This window comes from Scyliorhinus torazame, chromosome 18, assembly GCF_047496885.1.
Source record: "Scyliorhinus torazame isolate Kashiwa2021f chromosome 18, sScyTor2.1, whole genome shotgun sequence".
Lineage (NCBI taxonomy): Eukaryota > Metazoa > Chordata > Chondrichthyes > Carcharhiniformes > Scyliorhinidae > Scyliorhinus > Scyliorhinus torazame.
This window is the reverse complement of record NC_092724.1, coordinates 34,412,282-34,418,524: the sequence shown is the minus strand read 5'-3', so window position 1 is coordinate 34,418,524 and position 6,243 is coordinate 34,412,282. Positions and strand designations below refer to the sequence as shown.

Below are 6,243 nucleotides of genomic sequence, written 5' to 3'. Positions count from 1 at the left end.
ATTGTGAAAACTTGTAACAGAAGCTCATTTTGTTTGATTCTTTGAGGCTAATTATGGATGTAACAGACTTCAAAATATCTCTCTCACATAAAAGATAGGAATATATTTTGACCCAGTCCTAAATCTGGCAATCAATTAAACAAATTCAACCTTGTAGAAGAATTAAAATGATTAAAAACATCACGGCATCTTTCAGCAATGCGATGTCTTTATTCAAATTACCAGCAGCTATGTGTCTGTCTGTTATGCTCACTGCTCATTTGTTGTCCATGGAATAACTTTGGCAGAGGACCAGGAATTTTTACAGCAGAGGAAGGATACCAAACAAGCCAGTACACAGTGTATGTGACACACTGGAAACTAGAGCTGTCTTTGTCATTTACTGTGGTTGTCTGTGAAGATATCTTGCAAATTATAACAGCAGACCATTAAAGCAAATCCCTAAAGGCTTTGGATCTTAATATACAGAATGACTTTTTCTTTTGTGGTATTAATTGCAAGGGCAGGACATTTGCCTGTAATGAATGACAAATAGTTCTATAAGCACCTCTGACAGACCTATCTGCCACAGAGCCTTTAGCATTGAAGTTCTGGCTCGAAGCAGATCACTAACAGCAGATGAAGTGAAGGTTGATTCTGGGACACGAGCTCTTCTCTATGCTGTCCCCAAAGGAAAGAGGAATGAGCAAAATATATCTGCATTCCCAAAATAGCTTAAGGCACTGTGAGCTGGCTGGACTGTAGAAAAGCATGAAAAGTATCTTCCAGGCATTATATTGAGATTTTATTTTGTTCAGTGTCTTAACGCAAGTCTTTCACAGTCTGTGATTCTGGTCAACAGCTTAGACCAAAGCTGCAGCTGCTACTCAGCTTCTGTACGATTATGGTATGGAATGTGGGGATAAATACAAACCTGGGTAAGTGATGTGTTGCTTTGATAAATGCTGCTTCTTCATTTCTGTTCTCTAAAAACCTGGTGGTAATGATTATAGCTGTTTCTGTTTCCCAGTGTATCTTTCTAGATAAATCGGCGTGCAGACAAGTAGGTGAAAACATGGCTTTCAGCTGTTTGATTTTAATGCTGCACATTCAGTGCACTGTACTAGAGTTATATTACTGCCAAATGGCAGCATATAAACATTGGGCAGTGTTGTAGAATGCTATAGAATTCCAAATCCATGTCACTTCTAGGATATTGCAACAAAATCTACATTGACATTGAGCACAGAGCTGTTATTATTGCACTAAGGTTGGAATTCAACAATCTATCTGAAACTAACATATTTCAGATTGTGAACAAGTGTTGCAATCTTCTGTTACCCTGAATTGGAAATTAAATCCAGGTACCCAGTACAGCCAATTACTTTCCAACAGGATGTTGAAGTACTTCATTATTTTTTTTTAAAAGGTTATTATGTTTTTTTTTAAGTAAGTTATTTTTGAAAATGACATGCTGCAGTTTCACAAAAGATTAATAAAACTTATTTCACATGTAAGTTTCAGATTGTAATACTAAAATCTATATAATTAAATTGCAGTAACTGCTTTTGATTGGTGTCAGCAATTATTTTGCTATGAATTAAGAATACCTTTAGCTGCACGTTATTAACCCATCAAATCGTAAAGTATTCATCTGATCAGAAATGTATGAAATTGTATTAATTGCTGTATTACATACCTTTCACTTAAAAATTACCATAATTTCTTTGTGATTCTCCATCCCACATTAAGTTATGTGTTTTACCTGCTTACTTTGAGTTTAATAAAATTGATAATGCAACACATTTTACGTATTTGGATTCTTAATTTTGTTTAATAGGTTTGAGTTTCATTTTTGTCACAGTTTTTGTGAATTAAGCTAATTACACCTGTGAATTTAACCACAAGCTTTTACTGAAGTCAGATCGTTTTTTGCTCGTATTGTTTAAGGGGCATACACCAGCATTGAAGTTGGTGAGTGAAATTGTTTGTCTTGCAATGCTGCAGTGCATGTTTGGACGTGGAATACATCTGCTGATGCAGTAATTTTTGAACTGTCACAGCTTGCTCACCTAGTACTTTTTGTCAATATGCATCAACAGATGAATCAAAATGATCTCAAAAGAGTAAAACAGCGAGATGTGTTCTGCATCAGGGAGTGAGATGATAAATTAGAATTATTTTAATATTTTCTGCCACAGGTTAAATAAAATTAGTTAGATTCTTATCATTGTGTGACATAACTAAATATTAATATCAATATTTAGTCATTAAATTTGCCTATTTTAAAGGCCATTGGAAAATTGTTGTGAATGCTGCACACAATTCTCCGAAAAAAATTGTCAAATATAAAAATTAAGAATGTAGCAAAGGTGATGGCAAAGTCTGCTGAAGCGTGAAGAAGTCACTGATCATAGAACCAGAACTAAATACTGCCTGTTTCAATATATCATAATGTCGAGTGAAAAACAGGTATAACCCCGAAAATGTGTGAGGAGATAGCAATGTGTAATTAACCCACCTGTGTTGCTTCCGATGCGGGCAGCATGGAAACTTGGTGCTGCCTACTCATTTAAATGATCGTAGCACGCAGCCAGCACCAAATACACTGTTGAGCAGTTGCACACCTGAGCAAGGGGTGCATAACCATGAAAAGGGATGATGGGTAAAGCTAACCTATACTCATTAAAGAAGAGGCACCATCTGGCTGAAGCTGGAAGTCATTTTACAATTGATTCAGACCTGGGTAAAGACGCAAGAATAGCGCAACATGGCAGAAAATGTGCATCAAGATTTTCAGGAGCAGCATTGGATGTATAGCTTCAGGAAGTGGAGAAGAGGAGAGATGCTACATATCCACAGGGAAAAGAAGCCCTTAAGACAAACTTTGCAATGGCAGTGAGATCGGATAGCCATGGCAGACAATGCCTGGAGCCTATCCCCAAGGACCCGGATACTTTTCACAGTAACTTCTTTGAAGCCTAGTTGTGGCAATAAGCGATTATTATTATATTATTATTACAGTGCAATAAAAGGTTCAGTGACCTCACACGAGTGGTGAACTGACTATATCTTTAAATGGCATATCCTCACATCTACTCAATGCACTACATGCCCAACATATGCTTACCAATAATATCAGTCAATCAGGACCCTTCCTGATGTTCATAGCTTCACCTCACTCCCTCACATTTAGCACTGCTGCAATCCTCATGCTTGCATCTCACAGTTTGCACAATGCCAGATATTCAACTATGACAGTCAGATCACCAAAATGCATGGCACCACACTCACTGGCACACTTCCCACTTTCTTGCAGGACAAGGTGATGCACAGTCAAAGGCAGCAGGACCTAACCACTGCTGGGCAGGCACAGCCACATGTACTTAAACCAAAGGAGGAGCTGGTGGTTGCCAACATTGAAGTACCCAAGACTGAGACCATGGTCAGCAGCCAGACTGAACCATTGAAGATGACAGCGTACTCATACCTAATCCTCCTTCTCATACCCCAATTTCCCCCTCAGCTCAAATCTATTCTCGTGCCTTTCTCCTTTTTAGGTACTGAAGTACGGCAGGCAGGGTCAGGCACTGGCAAAAAACAGGAAGGCATTGATGAAGATAAAAACCATAATGACCTATCTCACTTGCAGATATCAACTGAAACACTGACATTGCGTGCATTTTAGGGGATCGCTTAGAGGCAAGATCTATGTGTGGGGGATGGGCAATAAATGCTGGCCCGGCCAGCGATGCCCACATCCATGAACAATTTTTTTTAAAGATTGAGAATCATGCCTCAGACCACCATGAACCTTGACCCCTGCTCTGTTTGAGCATCTCGGGACTCCCCAGAGTGGTCCAGGCAGCAACATCCCAATGATCTGCTCTGTGAGGAGTCCTGGCGAGCGGACCTCCTCAGTGCAGAAAACGGGGCTAAGTGCGGCCTCATTGAGGTGTTCTGCGCTGAGGCCCCCGATCTACCTAGATGGGTGTTAGATTGCGGGTGTTTCTCGGTGTTCCGAGCACCAGAAAACATCTGGCTAATCTCGAGCGCTACGGGACCCTATCCCCATTTGGGTGGATCCTAGTTTTCAGGCCTTTATCAAAATTCCTTATACCAATCTGACCAGTATAGACTTGAAACTCTCCGACTTGTTTGACCCATCATGCATCTTGGATCCCATGCAACTTCTGTTGTAGGTTTATATGACTGCCCTGGAGTGATTTCTCAGTAGCGAATGTTTCCCAGCCATTCTGCATATGCTGCATTTTCTTCTCCTCTGGCACCTTTGATCTCTCTTTTCAATCAAATCAATCTCAGTGGTTAATTTCAGTGCTCCCAAGACATAATTGGCAGTTTCCAGAACTGTTGATTTGAAGGTTGACTTCAACATCAACACTTGGGTTCTCTTCAGAAGAAAGCTGCTGCTCCAGTCTGAGCCTGAACTTGGTCCCGGGGTGCCAGTTTCGACATATCAAGCTTTCTTGGAGATCCAGTATATGTTGGTCGTATGAGCTGGTAAATTTCATCTTGGAGTGCAACATTCTGTGGTCTGTCGAACACTCCACTCCCGTCATAACCCTGGTGGTCATAACCCTGGTGATCGCAACATATTCCATGTTGTTCTCCTGGATGATGATAAAGTCAATCTGATGCCCGTGTTTAGAGTTTGGGCGCCTCCAAGTGTTTTTGTACTTTGCCTTCTGTCTAAAGATAGTGTTGGTGATTGACATATTGCAGTTGGTGCAAAGATTCATTGGACAAATGGCATTATTGTTGCATTTCCCCACACCTTGATTCACCAGGAAACCATCCCAAACCTGATAGTCAGCTCCTACCCTTGCATTGAAATCCCCCCACCCCCACTCACAAAGTCTATCTTTACATATAAATGGACGGAATAAACAGTTGTAAGCGAATCAATATCGCACGCTGAGAGGTGTCATAATCTACCCAAGCTGCATATTTCCTTGCGTGCGTTAGTGCCCTTACCAAAATGGCATCCGGCATTTTGGAGGCAAAACTGCACCCAATGCGCTGAAAGAAAAACATGCTACAAAGTTGAATTTTGTGGGCTTGGTATTTTCTTTTTGTCAGTGTCTATCTTTACATTTCTTTGGCTCTTAATACCATGGCATATAATGTACTACTGGAAACACGACTGTTTTGTCAAAACACGTGGCACTTTAGTCCAACGTTTTAAAATTAGTAGAACAGGTTGCAGAAATGCGAGTGGTCCTGATCGCAGTTTATGCTTGAAATTCTACAATCTTTTGCCTCAATGACACTGATGTCAGGGCAACTTATACCAAAAGTAACAGCACAATCGAATAGAAACTCCAGCTCAGGAACTACATTAAACCTGAGAATTCAAGTATTTATTTCACCTCAAACCGTTGTCTTATGAGACAGAAGGCTGCCACAGAACAATTTCACCTCTAGATATAACTGTAATATCTATCATATAGTTCCTTCATTGCTGGAAGTGCAAAATTCAAGTTTTTGCTGAAAATGGTACAAATATTTAATATCGTTCGAAGCTTAACAGGATTGAATAGAGCAGGCTTAAGATATTCGATAAACAAGCTGATCCTTGAGGTTAGGAGGTAGGGGATAGTTTAATAAGGACATAAAGATTAACTCATCTTTCTTTCTTCACTAAATAGCTCTGCACCAATGCATGATGTGACTGAAGAAGTCTAAATTCAGGACATTTTAAACCAGAACTCCCCCTTCTTAATTAAATAATGGACCGTGCAGCCTTGTCCTTACAATTAATTTATCTGCCGGACGTATTTTGTATCTTTAGCTACACCAAGATACACAAACACAAAAAAAAGATTCAATTGTCTTCAGCCACTCAGAAAACATTAAAAACAAATGAGCGAGCAATAGTAAAATCGGAAGTTTCGCTTGTCCCACTTGACAGACATTCCGCAAGGAGGTGTGTTCTGAAGACCCCTTCTATCCTGATACGTTTTCATGTTTAAAAGGAAGATTTGAAAATAACATCAGAAGTGTGGTTTGTTTGTTTATTTATTTATTTATTTTAAATAAATTTAGAATATCCAATTTTTTTTTCCAATTAAGGGGCAATTTAGCGTGGCCAATCCACCTACCCTGCACATCTTTTGGGTTGTGGGGGTGAGACCCACGCAGACACGGGGAGAACGTGCAAACTCCACACAGACAGTGACCCGGGGCCGGGATCAAACCCGGGTCCTCTGCACCGAAGGCAGCAGTGCTAACCATTGTACCACC

At 40.2% G+C, this 6,243-nt stretch overlaps 1 protein-coding gene across 1 annotated transcript in view; it reads left to right on the top strand.

Moving 5' to 3' along the window:
• The first annotated feature begins 412 nt into the window (after window positions 1-412).
• Window positions 413-6,243, top strand: part of lingo3b (leucine rich repeat and Ig domain containing 3b) — a 227,374-nt gene continuing 221,543 nt past the window's right edge. Inside the window, exon 1 of the mRNA XM_072482541.1 lies at window positions 413-917. The gene's annotated coding sequence lies outside the window, so the exon portion shown is untranslated. The remainder of the gene's footprint in view (window positions 918-6,243) is intronic.